Below are 18560 nucleotides of genomic sequence, written 5' to 3' on the forward strand. Positions count from 1 at the left end.
CCCTCCCTGTTTAGGTGCGCTTGCTACCCCTGCCTAGTATTGAGGAAGAGGATGGGCAACGACCCACCTGCCCCAAAGAACAGGACCATGCAGTGAAAGGGGCATCAGAAAGAGCTTCTGAAGAGCAGCTTCTAAAGAAAGGCTGCTCAGGGAATGAAAATGGTTGGCGGGTGCACCTGAAATGATGCCAGGTCAGCCATAAGCAAGACAACATTAATAAAAAGACCACCAGACCAAAGTAAGTGCATTTCAGCATTCTGTTGCCTGAAGAAGAGCAGCAAATGGTGCCACAATTGGTGTTGGTTGGTTCCCATTCCATTTGGTGGGGTAGAAGCCCAGCAACCAAGGGTGGGTGACATACAGAACTTATTTATTTATTTTATTTATTGTATTTATATCCCGCCTATCTGGTCAAACGACCACTCTAGGCTGCTACCAACATAAATAACCATATATAAAATATAACAAAGTTTAAACATCAATAAAGAAGTTGATCAAGATGAAAGAAGGGAAAAAGAAAATATTAAAAAAAGAAAAAGGAAAAAAAAACAAGCATTAGCTGGAGGAAAGGCCTGCACAAGCATCCAAGTTTTCAGTTGGTTTTAAAAGATGCCCAGCATACCTGGTGTCCTTTTCGTCTTCTGTCCTCTCCCTCTTTCATTCATATACAGTTACACGGAGTGTGAGGCTGGGATTTAATCAGGAGAGGAGCAGAGGTGGGCTTCTCACCTTATGGACCTGGTAAAGACGTTGTCAAAAATTGTCTGGATGGGTGGACATAGTTTAGAGTAGCTGCCATTGCCTTTCCCCCATCTCAGAGTCAGACTGAACCTGATGCCAGTCAGATTGCTTTGGTACCAGGAACACATGATCTCACAAAGACATCTAAAATTAAATTAAATATTGATTGGACACCCTGAAATTCCTGCCTTGGCCAGCTGCCTCACTCCACCTGCTGGTACATCCAGCTGGGGCATCCTGTTTGGAATTCAGAAGAAGAATTTATTTATTTATTTATTTATTTATTGGACTTATATACCGCCCCATAGCGCTACAAGCACTCTCCGGGCGGTTTACAATTTTAATTATAAAGGCTACACATTGAACAGTCAAGAGAATATTCTAAAGCAGTGGTTCTTAACCTTTGTTACTCAGATGTTTTTTAACTGCAACTCCCAGAAACCCCAGCCAGCACAGTTGGTGGTGAAGGCTTCTGGGAGTTGCAGTCCAAAACTCCTGAGTAGCCCAAGGTTAAGAACCAGTGTTCTAAAGCTTCTCAACTGTGGGTCTTTCAGGTGTTGTTGGACTTTTAACTCATAATACCGCTGTCAGATTCGATAAATAATAAGGTATCTGGAAGCTGTAGTTTAACAACCTATGACAGTTAAAAACCAGTACAGAGGATGGCCATTGTTTAGCCTTGGCTCCATCTTGGATGTGCAGGCTTCACATGGAGGTAACAACTATTACACAATCGTATCATTTTAAACTCAAAGGACAGAAACAGTCCTTTCTCTCTCCCTTCTGTTGGTGGATCCATCTCAAAGATAGCTTTGGATTTATGTTCTGCATTTTAGGATTCCTTTTTTACCCATTTTTCTCAAACTGACCCACACCTTCATAGTCTTGTAGAGAAAAAGTACATAGATTTTTGCAGAAGAGAGAAGTAGGAGATATCTAAACAGGACCTCCCAAGTGTGTCAAATCAAGTCCATATTAAAAGAAAATATATAGGATTGAATCTATTTATTAGTCCCCAATAGGAATGGACCTATTTAATAAATGGAAATAACTTGAATTGGAAGTTATTGGAATTAAATAAATGGAATTGAATAAATTCCATAAATGGAATAAATTGACAAGACCCATCATTCAGTGGATCTACTGTAGTTAGAACACTCAATTTGATTTTACCTTGGTGGTGGGGGGGGGGTTGGTTTGTTTTTTGCTCTTTTTAAATGTTTTCAAAAGACAAGTCACAGATAATACGTACACATACAGATCAACATGAAATCAAATTATATTTTGTCAATTTTAAGATGTTTCTTAGGGGCACATATGTTATTTATTGTATATGTATTAGTTTCTAAGGTACAGGAGAAGGTCTTGTTGCAGAGCTTCAGTGAACGTTTTACAGAATTTAAATTCATCTCCATTTGTTCCATTATCAAACCAAGCTTGACAGAATACATTCCTCTTCCTAGCAAGAATATATACGCACCTTTCTCTTTTGACTTTATATAGCTATATTGTCTGGATGGGTGGACATAGTGGACATCCATGACTCCTTCATGAATTCCTGCCTTGTTGTGGCAAAGGGACTTGAGTAATTCAGAGAAACTATGAGCTATGCCATGCAGGGACACCTAAGATGGACAAATCATAGTTGAGAGTTCTGACTAAAAATGATCCACCTGGAGCAGGAACTGGCAAGCCACTCCATAGCTTTGCCAAGAAAACTCCATGGATAGAAACAAAAGGCTAAAAGATATGACGCTGGTCGGAAGGGCATCCAACATGCTACTGAGGAAGAGCAGAGGACAAGTACGAGTAGCTCCAGAGCTAATGAAGTGGTTGGGCCAAACCCAAAAGGATGCTCAGCTGCAGACGTGCGTGGAAGTGAAAGGAAAGTCCGATGCTGCAAAGAAAAATACTACATAGGAACCTGGAATGTAAGATCTATGAACCTTGGTAAGCTGGATGTGGTCAAATAGGAGATGGCAAGAAGAAACATTGACATCCTGGGCATCAGTGAACTAAAATGGGTGGGAATGGGCGAATTCAATTCAGACAATTACCATATCTACTACTGTGGGCAAGAATCCTGTAGAAGAAATGGAGTAGTCCTCATAGTCAACAAAAGAGTGGGAAAAGCTGTACTGGGATACAATTTCAGAAACAATAGAATGATTTCAATATGAATCCAAGGCAGACCTTTCAACCTCACAGTAATACAAGAGTATGCACCAACCACCATTGCTGAAGAGGATGAAATTGACTGTGGCAACCCCAGACCTACTGGAGTATCCCACCCTGTAGTTATGCTGCCACCAACCATTCCCTATAAGGAGTCACACAGACCAGGAATGGATTTTAATAAACAAAAGAACAAGGTTTATTGAAACAACAAACAGGGTAAATAAAAGGATCAGGTAAATAGGATACTGGAACGTGGCATAGTCTCAATCATACACATACAACAGGTTGGTTCCCCCGGAACACTTTAAGGTAACGCACAGACCCTGAACCTATCAGTTCTGGCTACCTAGATAGAAACCTGAACCTATCAGGTATGTACTATCTGACGAACAGTTGTACCCAGTCTGACACACAGACTCCAACTCCTAACTCTCCACACCAGCTCCAAATATATATACAGTACAGCTCCTCCCCCCTGATGTCCCGCCTTCCACTCCCCATAGGATGGAACTTTCCCTCCAAACCCATGACAGACAGGTACCATCAGTGCTGTATGTGACACCTCCCCTCTTTATAAGTTGTTTTGCGGGGGAAAAGCTAAAGTGCTTTTCTCCAAAAAAACAACCAGGATCAAAACACATAAACAGTTATACATTATAACACAATACCATACTTACTCACTCTAGGTCAAACATATCACTTATGCATTTAAACATTAATATTTGCAATACATTAAGTTACCTTTATTAATACAAACCAAGCCTGTTCAATAAACAGGTACATTTAACTTTTGGTCACCAAAATATACATAGTCCATGGTTTCTTCGCCGTCTTCACTCGTCGGGTCTTCTTGACAAGGCGTCAGCAACACAGTTCATTGACCCTCTGACCACCTTCACTTCAAAGTCAAAATCTTGCAGGTTTAAAGCCCACCTCATAAGTTTACTATTATGGGTTTTCATTGTCTTTAACCATTGCAGTGGTGAGTGGTCAGTGCACAGAACAAAATGTCTTCCCCAGATGTAAGGTTTGGCCTTCTGAATCGCGTATACTATGGCCAGACACTCCTTTTCCACGGTTGCCAAATGTCTCTCACCTTTCTGGAGTTTCCTACTCAGGTAGGACACTGGATGCTGGTCACCATTTTCATCCTCCTGGCAAAGAACTGCTCCTACCCCGCTGTTAGACGCATCGGTGTAGATGATGAACTCCCGGTCGAAGTCGGGAGCACGCAGCACTGGATAATGGACGAGCGCCTCCTTCAACCTCTGGAACGCCTCCTCACAGTCGCTGGTCCACGGGATGCGGTCATTAGTCTTCTTCCGCGTCAGATCGGTCAGCGGAGTCGCCATCTCGCTAAACCTCAGGATGAACTTTCTGTAGTAGCCCACCAACCCAAGAAATGATTTGACTTTTTTCTTGGTGTTGGGTCTGGGCCAATCACGAACGGCTTCTATCTTGGCCTCTAGGGGTTTGATCACTCCTCCCCCTACTATGTGACCCAAGTATTTTATTTCTGGGCTACCCAGCTGACACTTGCTTGCCTTTACTGTTAGCCCTGCTGCACTTAACCTCTGCAGCACTATCTCCAGGTGTTTCAGGTGATCTTCCCAGGTATTGCTGAAGATCCCTATATCGTCAATGTAGGCCACAGTAAAGTCACTGAGCCCTGCTAAGGTCTGGTCCATCAGCCTTTGGAATGTGGCTGGTGCATTTCTGAGACCAAAACTAAGGACTCTAAACTCATATAGACCGAAAGGGCTGCAAAATGCGGTCTTTTCCTGATCCCTGGGATCAATCCTTAATTGCCAGTAACCCTTTACTAGGTCCAACGATGAAATGAAACGACAACCCCCTATGGTTTCAATCAGGTTGTCTAGCCTGGGCATTGGGTAGGCATCAGGAGTGGTTACGCGGTTTAATTTCCGGTAATCTACACAAAATCTAATGCTCCCATCAGGCTTGTCCACCAGGACTATCGGAGAGGACCAAGGACTAGAAGAGGGGACGATTATGTTCTCCCTAAGCATCTCGTCCAGCTCCTTCCGCCCCTTGTCCCTATAGGGTCCCGTCGCTCGGTACGGGGATACTGCTTGCGGGGGTGCATCCCCTGTGTGGATCCGATGCATCACTCCCTTCACTATCCCCGGCTTATTTGAAAAAACCTTATGATATTTGGTGAGCAGCACTTTTAGTTCTTGCTGCTGGTCTTGGGTGAGTGCAGGACTGATCTTCACCTCATCTGGGTTGTATTTCACTTCCCCTCTACCCTCCCAGAAGGGCAATTCAGCTTCCTCACTCTCAGCTGCTTTTATGGCAAATAAAACCCTCTGTTCCCCTCTGTAGTAGGGTTTCAGGGCATTCACATGTACCACCCTCCGTGCTTGGTGTTCCTCCTGTTCTATAAGGTAGTTCAGATCCGACATCTTGGAAATGACCCTGTATGGTCCTGCCCATTTGAGCTGCAGTTTGTTCTCTTTGCAGGGCCTAAGCCAAAGCACTTCCTCCCCTGGGTTAAAGTGCCTCTCCCTGGCTTTCTGGTCATACCAGGTTTTCTGTCTGACCTTCTGAGCTTGCAGGTTTTCTGCTGCTAGCTCTAGGTTTCTCTTCAGGTCATTCATTAAAGTGTCTATATACGTCACAACATCTTGTGGGTCATCCTGGGTGATCTGCTCCCAATTTTGTTTGATTAAATCAAGTGGACCTTTTACTTTTCTCCCAAACAAAAGTTCAAACGGACTGAACCCGGTACTGGCTTGGGGCACTGATCGGTAAGCAAACAAAAGGGATTGCAGCTTCTGGTCCCAATTGTTTGGATTCTCTGCCAAGTAAGCCCTAATCATGCGCATCAGAGTCCCATTGAACTTCTCCGTTAACCCATTACTTTCGGGGTGATAGGCAGTGGTTTCCTTGTGTTTAATTCCACAGATTTGCCACAGCCGTTTCATGAGCTTTGATGTAAATGATGTGCCCAAATCTGTGATTATTTCTGAGGCAAATCCCATCCTGGACATATACCCCACCAAGGCATCTGCCACTGTGTTAGTTTCGATGTTAGTCAAGGGAATGGCTTCGGGGTACCTCGTGGCATGGTCCACAATGGTGAGAATGAACCGGTTCCCCCTCTTTGTGGCCTTGGGCAAAGGTCCCACAATATCCACTCCTATACATTTGAACGGGGTGTCAATCACAGGCAAAGGGCACAACTTCGCTTTGGTCTTGTCACGATTATTCCCCTGCCTCTGACACACATCACATTGTTTACAGAACTCCTTGATCTGCTTCCCTATTTCAGGCCAGTAAAAATTTTGTGTGATTCTCTGCTGTGTTTTGTTCACCCCCAAGTGCGCAGCAAACATGTCAGAGTGCCCCCTTTGTAAGATCATGGGGCAATACTTTTCAGGTACCACTAGCTGACTTCTGATCCCATCTCCCCCTTTTGAGATATTCATCAGGGTCTCTCTATATAAAATTCCCTTTTTCTCGCGAAATCTCGCTGGGGTTTCAGGTGTTAGCTGGGCGTCTGTCACCTTTTCAAAACACTTTCGGAGAGTGGCGTCTGCCTTTTGCTCTTGGCCAAATTTGCTGTCCGTGGTTAAGGTTTCTGCCACAGCTTCGGGACTACCCTCATCTGCTTCAGCCTCGGGCTCTTCAGTACCCCCCTGAACTGTCCCCGTGGTAGCTTGTGAGCGTGTAATCACTAGCACCCGTTTCACATGTTCAGCCAGGTCATTTCCCACGAGCACGGCTGCTGGCAGAGTCGATGAAATCGCTAGCTGCCAAACTCCCCTCCAGCCTTGAAAACTCACAGGTACCTCAGCTACTGGCAGTGAGATCACCTGCCCCTCAATCCCTGCCACCTTCAGGCTCTCATTTGGGATTATATGCTTCTTGGGAATAATGTCTGGATGGCATAGGGTCACCTGGGAACAAGTATCCCTTAGCCCCCTATACTGATGGTCAAGTATTCCTACGTCCACCCCTGCGGTCTCAAACAATTGCGAATCTGTCCTCACTAGTAAGCAGCGCTTGACCTCCACAAGAGGACCATTTTCCCCAGCCTGATCAGCAGATGTAACTGGTCCAGAGTGAGTAGCCATGGCAACAGGCTCCCTCAGTGGCAAGGAGCTTTGCTCTGTCTGGACACAGAACACAGCTTTTGGCTTGGTTCCACTCAAATCATGAGGCAAATTTCCCTTTAGCTGCTTTAATTTCTCACACTCTGAGATTAGATGGCCCTTTCCTTGACAGAAATAACATTTTCTGCTGTACTTGGAGTCTTTCTCATCTGGTTTTGGTTTTCCCTCCAAAATCTGAGGTCTTGGTGGTTTCATGTCTGAGGGCTTCCCTTCAACATGGGCCCCTCCCCCTTGCTGGTTTTTCCCTGGTCCCTGAGAGTACCTGCTGTAGGTTTCTTTGGGCTTACCCACAGTTTTCCCCTCAGCACCTAAGGGCTTCCTTATTTGGTAAATAAAATCTGCGATCTCTGTCGCTTCTGCCACCGATTTAGGTTTCCTCTCCCTCACCTGGAACTTTAGTTCCCCATGCAGGACTGAATAAAATTGTTCCAGCGCTATCAGGTCTTTGAGCTGCTGGAAGGTCTCTGTCCCCTCCTGAGACAGCCATTTCTCTAGCAACCTCACCAGTTGGGCCCCCACTTGGGTAAAAGTCTGCTCTGGTTTTTTGGTGAGTGACCTGAATTTTTGCCTCAGCTGTTCAGCATTTATCCCATGCCGGGCAAACACCAGTTTTTTAAACTCAGCGAAGTCCTTCAGCAGTTCCACTGGCATCTCTGCATAGACTTCTGCCAGGCTGCCACTGATTAAAGATCGCATAATGGTCATCTTCTCAGTTTCCCTTACTGAGAAGTCCACAAACGCTCTTTCCACGAGGGAAAAGAACACCTCAGGGCAATCTCCCTTGTTGTACACAGGGAATTTCTTCAGGTCAGTTTTAGACAGGCTGCCTTCCCCATTCCCTGGGTTCCCCTCATTATTATTGTTATTCCTATTTCTACTCATTATTTCCATCTTCTTCAGCTCAAACGCCATTTTTCTAACTCCAACTGTCTCTGTTTCTCTTCCCTTTCCATTTCAAATTGTCTTTGTTTCTCTTCCCTTTCCATTTCAAATTGTCTTTGTTTCTCTTCCCTTTCAAACGCCATTCTTTCTAACTCAAATTGTCTTTGTTTCTCCCTTTCCCTTTCCTCCATCTCCCTCACCCTCAGTTCATGCTGTTGGGCTAGGAGCATTCTTCTGAGTTCTGAGGTCAGTTCTCCCGTGCTCTCATCCTGCACTGAGCCAAATTCCTCCTCAGAACCTTGGTCTCCCTGTGGTTCTCTCACTTCCCCCATTTCTGCCATTTGGCTTCGAGTCAAGGGCATAATCCCCCCAGAACAGGCTGCCTTCAAAAGTCACGCCTCAAAATAAAACGACGACTTTTTTCCTTTTGCCTCAGAAACAGCCTTCTATAGACTGCTGCTGTCCCTCCAGCACCAACTTGCAACTGTTGCCAGGCAGAATCCACCCCCTCTGCTAGGCCTCTCAGCAGACAGGCTAGATCACTGTTACTTCACGTAGCTTTGCCTCAGCCCTTTCCCGCCAAAACGGGTTGCCTCAGAGCTCCCTAATCTAGTCCCCCAATCCGAGTTTGCACGTTCTTCCACTAGCCTACCTCCCCGTGAGGTAAGCCTAGAAGATTACCTACGCGCCCTCAGATTTTCCCTGACTAGACCCCCCTTGCTCTGGGCACACTTGCCAAGGCTTTGCTGGACCACTGGACAACTGGACCAGTCGTATCCCACACGCTGGACACCAATCAATGTGGCAACCCCAGACCTACTGGAGTATCCCACCCTGTAGTTATGCTGCCACCAACCATTCCCTATAAGGAGTCACACAGACCAGGAATGGATTTTAATAAACAAAAGAACAAGGTTTATTGAAACAACAAACAGGGTAAATAAAAGGATCAGGTAAATAGGATACTGGAACGTGGCATAGTCTCAATCATACACATACAACAGGTTGGTTCCCCCGGAACACTTTAAGGTAACGCACAGACCCTGAACCTATCAGTTCTGGCTACCCAGATAGAAACCTGAGCCTATCAGGTATGTACTATCTGACGAACAGTTGTACCCAGTCTGACACACAGACTCCAACTCCTAACTCTCCACACCAGCTCCAAATATATATACAGTACAGCTCCTCCCCCCTGATGTCCCGCCTTCCACTCCCCATAGGATGGAACTTTCCCTCCAAACCCATGACAGACAGGTACCATCAGTGCTGTATGTGACATTGACCAATTTTATGAAGACTTACAACACCTTCTAGAACTGACACCAAAGAAAGATGTTCTTGTCATTATGGGGACTGGAATGCTAAAGCCGGGAGTCAAGAGATAAAAGGAACAACAGGTAAGTTTGGCCTTGGAGTTCAAAATGAAGCAGGGCAAAGACTAATAGAGTTTTGTCAAGAGAACAAGTTGATCAACACAAACACTCTTTCCCAACAACACAAGAGGTGACTCTACACATGGACATCACCAGATGGGCAATACTGAAATCAGATTATGTTCTCTGCAGCCAAAGATGGAGAAGCTCTATACAGTGAGCAAAAACAAGACCTGGAGCTGATTGTGGCTCTGATCATCAGCTTCTCATAGCAAAATTCAAGCTTAGACTGAAGAGAGTAGGAAAAATCACTAGGTTAGTCAGGTATAATCTAAACCACATCCCTTATGAATACACAGTGGAAGTGAAGAACAGATTTAAGGAACTAGATTTGGTGGACAGAGTGCCACCAAATTGCTAACATGTACTGGATTAGGGAGAAAGCCAGAGAGTTCCAGAAAAACATCTACTTCTGCTTTATTGACTATGCAAAAGCCTTTCACTGTGTGGACCACTACAAACTATGGCAAGTCCTTAAAGAAATGGAAGTGCCTGACCATCTTATCTATCTCCTGAGAAACCTATATTTGGGACAGGAAGCAACAGTTAGAACTGGATATGGAACAACTGATTGGTTCAAAATTGGGAAAGGAGTACGACAAGGCTGTATATTGTCTCCCTGCTTATTTAACTTTTATGCAGAATTCATCATGCGGAAGGCTAGAATGGAGGAATCTCAAGCCGGAATTAAGATTGCTGGAAGAAATATCAACAACCTCAGATATGCAGATGATACCACTATGATGGCAGAAAGTGAGGAGGAATTAAGGAACCTCTTAATGCGGGTGAAAGAGGAGAGCGCAAAAAATGGTCTGAAGCTCAACATCAGAAAAACTAAAATCATGGCCACTGGTCCCATCACCTCCTGAGATATAGAAGGGGAAGATATGGAGGCAGTGACAGTTTTTATTTTCCTGGGCTCCATGATCACTGCAGCCACAAAATTAAGAGATGTCTGCTTCTTGGGAGGAAAGCAATGACAAGCCTAGATAGCATCTTAAGAAGCAGACAAAGGTCCGCTTAGTCAAAGCTATGGCTTTTCCAGTCACAATGTATGGAAGTGAAAGCTGGACCATAAAGAAGGCTAACTGCCAAAGAATTGATGCTTTTGAATTGTAGTGCTGGAGGAGACTCTTTAGAATCCCCTGGACTGCAAAGAGAACAAACATATTCATTTTGAAGGAGATCAACCATGAATGCTCACTGGAAGGACTAATCCTGAAGCTGATACTTTGGCCATCTCATGAGAAGACTTAGTGGAAAAGACCTTGATGTTGGGAAAGTGTGAAGGCAAGAGGAGAAGGGGACAACATAGGACGAGATTGATGGACAGTGTCATTGAAGCTACCAACATGAATTTGACCCAACTCCGGGAGGCAGTGGAAGACAGGAGGGCCTGGCGTGCTCTGGTCCATGGGGTCACAAAGAGTCGGACATGACTTAATGACTGAACAGCAACAATATGAGAATGACCACATATAAAGAAGGTCAGATCATTTTTAAAAATCATATTGTACAGCATTAGAAGCAGTATATTTTACCAGCTTTTTACTCTTTACTGAGTTTTTATATAAATAAAAACTTCTATTACTCTTTTTGTACTATGAAACATAAGTAAAGTTTAAAGATGTAGCATCTAACAAAAATACCATTAGTCAGAACACTCTGTTGGCCAGGTATTAGACACAGACTTGATGTGAAATGTTTGTGTGAGTTACTACCATCTATGTTACCACCACTTATAAACTCGAATCCAGGCTTGCAATTCCTGGATACATGTTAACTTCAACTCAGAAGCCTTACTTTTGAAAAAAATTGTATTAAAATGCATACCTAGTGAACCTGCTTAACAAAATTAGTCTTATTTCTTAAATGTATTTCATTGAGTCACTTAAAGTCAGCTTCCCTCTGTGTCAGTGTGATTTATCACTTTGCTCCCTTTTGTTTTTTTGTTTTTACTAAGAAAAATCCTTTCACCATTTCCCTTGAGTAGATTTGTTCTTTCCCAAGGACACTTCGTTCTTCCTCACATTCACTTTTCTGGATTCACATTTTCATATGAATAAGCAAGCACTACACTTTCAACAGTTTCACTTTTATACGATACTTCCCATGAATATATTTGCAATATCATATCCTTTTAGGTTACCTTGGGGATTAGGGCTGAAGTTCCTGTCAGTACAGTAATAGGGTTTTCTGCATAGTATTCTGGTACTTTGGCTGTTTCCATTAGGACGTATCTTCAGGGATAATTCTGAAGGTTTTTATCCTGCATAGCAGCAGTTTGTCAAGCAGCTAAAAGAGTGGTCCTAGAAATAGTGTAGCAGCTGTCAGATGCACATTGTGTTTAATCTCTTTCTCTTTTTTTTACCTTTGTGTGGTTGTTACACTGAGAATACTGAATATAGTATACACATGCTTATGAGTTGCTTCTTATGTAATCTGGTAATGTCTATGTTGTTCTGTGTTTTATATATATATATATATATATATATATATATATATATATATATATATATATATATATATATATATATATATATATATATATATATATATATATATATATATATATATATATATATATATATATACACATACATACATACATACATACATACATACATACATATATATATATATATATATATATATATATATATATATATATATATACACATACATACATACATACATACATATATATATAAAATAACACAGAACAACATAGATGTAGCGGAAAAAAGAATGGCACAGGGTTAAACTGATTATATTTTCAGGCAGGATTGCAGCCATGCACAGTTGCTAGTTTATGAACAAAATCTGAAAGCTGTACCTTTAACCATGCTTTGTTCTGTGGACATTCATAGGTCATAATAATTATCTTCCAAGATAAAAATGTCACTTTCTGACGAAAACCTAATACTGGAACAGAAGAGACCAGCACATGCACAAACCCAGCCGGCACTGGCAATCTGACCATAAGCTTGTTTATTCAAAGTTAAGTTCTACTGAATGCAAAGAGATTTACTTTCAGTTTAAAAAGAGAACAGAAATTCAACCTCAATATTTTGAGAATAGGGAACAGACAATATAGGCCACTTATACAGATTAATATTTATTTACTTTGTAGCCTATCACCTCCCTTTAAAGATGTGCTTAAGGCAGCATATAAAATATCATAAAGAAAGTTTAAAACTACAGTATAAAAATGTAACATCAGTGGAAACTACTAGAAAATAAAGATAGATGAAGCAAGCAAAAAATAAACATTGACAAATCTGTCCCTTGGTTATCTATTTTGTAGCAGGCGGCATCTGATAAATTTTTTCTTTTGGATTTAATCTTGAAGAAAAGTCAACTTTCAAGTTATTCAAGTTTTCAAGTTATTCCCAATATTGAGTATTGCATAACCAACTCATGAGAGACGAGATTGTTTCCTCCTCAACAATTTGTAAGTACCTGATGACACACAGCAAGCAGCTCCACATACCCACTCAGCTTGCACATTAAAAAAAACAATGCACATATGCAAAGACAAAATGCAGGTATTTGCCTAATTCTTTTAACTTTACCTTCTGCATTCATTTTCCTCTCGCAACATACTATTTTGCTTTCTATCCAGCAGCTCACTGCTCCAAACCAAATTATTAACTGGAAGGGGAGAAGGGATGAAGGATTTCATCCATCCCAATGTAGTTCCTTTTTTGTTTTGCAGCTGCCAGTTGTTGGGTTTGTTTGTTTGTTTTTGTTTCCTGCAGCTGCTAAGAGAAATGCATTTTGTCAATTGCAAGGAGATTGTGCCCCCTTCTCTCTTCGGATATTCTCTGTATTGTAGCTGAAACTGGAGAGTCTGCTTCCAGCTTTTATCCCTGTTTATAAAAGCAATTAACAAAAATGTGATTTTTGAAAGACCACACTAAGAAATTGACATCTTTATGTTTTATGTATTCGCTTTCACTTTCAGAGATTTTTAAAAAAAACAGAATTTTGTATACCTTAGAATTCTTATTCACTGCTCAACATCAGTATCATGAAGGGTACTACTGCTTTACCGCTTTAGCTTGCTGGATAACTCAGAGAGTTAAGTAACCAGCAGTCAGGAATTTAATTCCATACTGTGCCTCGTGGGGAAACCATGGAAAGCCCTGGAAAGGGACTGCATAGATTGGAATCGAGTTAATAGCACATGATTATTATTATTATTTACCTTGTTATTATTCCCTTGCAATCTCAGATATTTGCTTTGAATGTTGGAAATAAAGTATAGAACTGATACAGTTTCATCAGTAATTAATATTTAATATGTAATAAGCTTAATATCCCAAATCAGAGCTGCGAACTTTTTCTGTTAAACTTCCCATGGCTTAGTGGGTGCACAGCAGGCTGAAATCAAACAGATGAAGTTTTCATGAAACTAAGAGAATGAGGGAAATCTTCTTAGAAATTTGCTTCTTGGGCCTTTATTGTAGACCTTAGATCTTGACTAGGAATAGCACAGCCTTACTTCAACTGTGTACACATCTATACATTAACATACTTAAATAATACACCAAAATTAAAAGCAACCTATTTACATTTGGGTACTATTTATCTTTGCAGAGCCTGCACTTTTACATAGCCTAACTTAAAAGAAATAGTATTTAAAGATGTCTTTCATTTTTTATTGAGTTGAAACATTAGTAATTGGATGTACATGTGTGAATACCTCTATGCTGACCACATAACTCCATATCACTGATCATGGGCTTGATTTGCAAATGTGATGTATGAAAGTATAATTGCAAAGCAGTTCACATTTAAGATAAGATTCTTCTACTTCTCTCAACAGATCCTTTATCTGCATGACTGAATGCTTCTTTCCCAACAGTTACATACACCAATTGAATTAAGCAGGTGTTCCTTTGGGGACCATCTCTACAAGACAGGAAGGGTAAAAAGTTTTCCTTGCAAATAAATTACCTGCTCTTTCTTTGTTGAATTATTCACAATTTTCTCCTTATTGCAGTAATTATATCATAAGCCACTGTCAAGGTAATGAGCGTATCGTTTAATTTCTATCAGATACAGCGCAGTAATGAGTATTCTCTACACAATATATACTGTAATAGATTTAAGCATTAACTTTAATTGATAGAAACCAATACACTGAAATTACTTTGCACATGCTCTGTGATTTATCTGAAATAAATTGGGGTTGTTTCACCACCACCACCGCCCTTGAAGCATAAGGAAGAAATTATATGTTGTGGGATTTATGCATTGGTGGAGGGGAAAGTATACTGAATGCATTGAAACTGTTACTGTGTGCATCCTAATTATTTCTTAGCCATATTTAGGTTCAATGAGGTATTTTGGAAAATCTTATATTGAATATTTATGGCTCCCAACTGATGAGGGAAAGAAAATGTGCCCATCCCTTCCCAGAACAAATCAATCCTGACAAGGCTGAAAAACCAACCTGGGAGTGGATGTGAGATTGCAGCCTGCCTTGGGTTCCCTCTGAAGGTCAAGATTCATACTTTTGCAATGCACTTGGGCTAAGGGTGTATGCTTTAGAGACCATAGGGCACAGTTTATGATTCACTTCACTACTTTCCAAACTGTTTCCAAAGTTAATTCAATTTGTGGTTCTGTTTTTGACCTACAGATCTTACAAGGCTTGGAGGCAGGATATCTGAAAGCAGGGATGCTGATGAGTCTTTGGGTCTGAATCCCAAGTGTAAGTCTGAATCTTTGGTATCAAGTGTCATGTATCAAACCCCAAATCTGAGTCCTTATCAAAACAAGCTTTTCTTCCTAGAAAAAAAAGGGAGGGGTGGGTTTCAAGTCATAAGTCAAGTCTGAGTCGAGTCTCTGGTGTGACTTAATTTATTTATTTATTTATTTATTTATTCAATTTATATGCCACCCACACTACCCAGAGGTCTGACTTGACAGTGAGTCCTGCGATTCAAGTCCCCATCCCTGTCTGAAAGGCTGCCTCTCCAACATGAGCCTGTCTGTATTTTGAGATCTTCAACATGTTGGGGAAAGTATGCTTAAAACAACCAACAAATAGACACGTACCGCGTTTCCCTGAAAATAAGACAGGGTCTTATTTTCTGTATGTGACCAGTTAATTACAGATTGTTTTTCAAAGGTTACTTTCTTCAGGATCATTTTCCCTTCCTCAAGGAAACGTTTATTTGTTGAGCATCTCTAGTAGAAGGCTGGCTAGGAGGGTGCCTCCTTGATATTTTTTCAGCATGCTTGCACGTATAGAATTCAGCTGTGGAGGCCTTGGGATTCAAGCTGAGGTTTCATCTGGTTTTATCCTGAATAGATTTCTTGGAAGAATAAAATATGTTTTTCCCCCCTACAAGTATCCTGCATGATTACTCCCAATTCTTAGGCACAAGCTCATCCAGCTAGCCAGCTACACTCAGGTAACATGATTAACACATATTTCTTAAGGTTATGAGAACAGTTCCTATGAGTTATGGGCACCAGTTATTTCTCTACCAATGCAAAAAAAAAATTGTAAGTAATTAGAGTGGTTATTGGAATAAAGATGGCTCAGACAAGCACAAGTGTGTGCATGCTTTGATTCCTAAGCTCTTCTGTATGTGTACCTCAGAACAGAAATCCAGATGAAAAAGGAATTTTTAAAGATCTGTAATCTGCAAAACCAATTTTAAAAGCTGGTGGGAACATCCTGTGGTGAAATGAGAGAAAGCATAAGTCAAAGGGGCTTATAGTCCAGTGGTGCAGGGATGCACATCTTACACATGTGAAAAGTTTGTGCAAAACATGATTTGTTGCCAGAGGAATTTGTTTGGAAAGATAGATATACAGAACTGAGTTAAATTGTGCAAAGAGCTATTTGCTCTACAGTTAAGATATGACAGCAATTTTGTTCATTACATCGAAAAAAAGAATTTTTTTGTGCTTAATTAGTGACTTCAAGTAAGAAGCTGATAAAATGATGCTCCAAGAGAAGGGGAATCTTGCTGGATCAAATTATACAGGTAGGAGGTAGCAAGGAGCAATTTAAAAAGAAAGGAGATAAACTATTTGTTTCCAAACTTTGTTGAAGCATCTATGGCCTGAACCAAATTATGTGAACATGGAGTGAGAAACTGAACCAGATGCTCATCAGAGAAGTCTTAATGCAAAACCAAGCTGATAAATACCTCTAGACAAATGCACAAATGACAGATGAACATATATACTGATATATGTTGACGATAGAGTGTGAGCGTATCAAGATTGACTGTGAGGAAGTCTTAGGTCATCTGAGAATCAAGGAAAAAGATAGGAAAGCATCATCCTATATATTGGTATACAAAGTGAAAGAGAGGAAGGTGGAGCTTCTATTCTCAGTAAACCAAACCAAATCAAACCACATCAAGAAGATTAATGAAGTAATATATTTAGGACTCAAATATGGTTATGCAGTGAATCTATCCATGCAAACAGATTACCTAAAGAAAAATGAACACAGATAATTTATGCCACACAATAACTAATACAGAACTATTACAGGGACTTTACTATATATCTGGCCACTACTACAAAAGCCGACACAGCAGTAGCAGTTAATATCTTGTGTAGGAAAACACACAAACACAGGCGCGCGCACAGAGAGAGAGAGAGAGAGAGAGAGAGAGAGAGAGAGAGAGAGAGAGAGAGAGATCACCTAGCAGCCAGATATTTAAAGGACACCACATGTGTAAAACTAAGGCTGCAAGCCACAGAGAGTTCCAAGTTAGTGGCTTACACACTTGCAGGCTGTGTCAGAAGCACACTAATTACAGGTCAAAGGGCACTTGTTCTTCTGTAGAGTTAAAACATTTAGCTAGACAAGACAGAAGCTAGTTATGGTGGGAATCTAATCTACTGAAGCAGAATTTGTGTCAACTGCCCATGTTTTTCAGGAAATTATTTAGCTGTGTTGAATAGTAGAAGATCTGGATATGACTGTATCAAAATCATTCAAAACTGCAGAAAATTCTGGCAGACCAAGCAGCTAAGTCTGCACACAAAGCATCTTGATGTGAGGTATCATCTATGGAAAGACATGCAAGAGAAGGGGCTTATTGAGGCGGAGCACTGTCCATCGAAAGATATAACTGCTGACATCCTTATGAAGCCAATTCCCAGAGACCACTTCTGAGTCCTGCAAGAGATGATGAACCTTGTGGACTTATCAGAGCATTGCTGAGAAGGAATGTTACAATAAGTGGAGGAAATCAGTATCTGGAACATCCACAAGAAGAGCAGTAGACCACTAAATAGCCAGATAAGATTGGCCATTGGGCCTCTTGGTTTCTTGTGGGTTTCTGTAAGTGGTCATTTGTAGATTTTCACAGGTCACTTCATCTGAGATGATGTCTCCTTCTATTAAAGAAAATTGTTTAGTTTCTTTGTTCTCCTTCTACAATAGAAGGCCTTTACCACACTTGCACACATAGAAGCCAATTCTAGTTATTTCTGTAGTCAAGTCTAGATTTTGCCCTGTTTTATCTTAAATGGATTTCTTGGAACAATAAAAGTTTTTCATTTTACCTCACCATGAGCATCCTGACTGATTATTCATAATTCACTTTCGTAGCTTGCTGCATCACTTTCCTAGCCTGCCTGCTAATGTAATTACCACAAATTCCTACATATTATGAGTGAATTTCCTACAGAGGAGAGTTCTGCTGTGTCTCACCATCCTAAGAGATCAGATTGGCAAGTAGTACACAAGACTGGGCTTTTTCCTGAAGCAAAACATGTAGCAACACTTTCCCTCCAAGGAAAGTCAGGCTGGCTTCATCCCTCTACGCCCCTCCAGATGATGTTGGGCTACAATTCCCATGAACACTTACTATCCTAAGGCTATAGGGAATTGAAGTGTAGGAAGACTGCATTATTCAAACTGCTCCTGGTGGTTAAAATTATTTCAAATGTTTTCAAAGGAAGTTTTCTGTATATTTTATTGTATCCTGCTTATGTGCGTCTGGTGGGTAGAGAAGTGATTTACTGATACATTTATTAATAAACAAACCATCACAAGTTTTGGTTCAGTTTGGAAACTGCACACAATAAATCATCTTTTAAAAGGCAAATTATTATCTTCCAAACTAAGAAGCAGTATTCACTGGAAACATATGATAGTCATGTATCTCCATTGACCTTTATGATAATAACTATACAT

General features: G+C 41.1%; 1 long non-coding RNA gene across 1 annotated transcript; it reads left to right on the forward strand.

The window, feature by feature from the left end:
- The first annotated feature begins 113 nt into the window (after positions 1-113).
- LOC110073669 (uncharacterized) lies at positions 114-17468 on the forward strand. The gene is made up of 4 exons (XR_012085516.2): positions 114-238; positions 14208-14309; positions 15027-15098; positions 17366-17468. It is a non-coding gene; the product is annotated as an uncharacterized LOC110073669 (long non-coding RNA).
- Positions 17469-18560: the final 1092 nt, after the last annotated feature.

The sequence above is a fragment of the Pogona vitticeps genome, chromosome 3 (assembly GCF_051106095.1).
Source record: "Pogona vitticeps strain Pit_001003342236 chromosome 3, PviZW2.1, whole genome shotgun sequence".
NCBI lineage: Eukaryota > Metazoa > Chordata > Lepidosauria > Squamata > Agamidae > Pogona > Pogona vitticeps.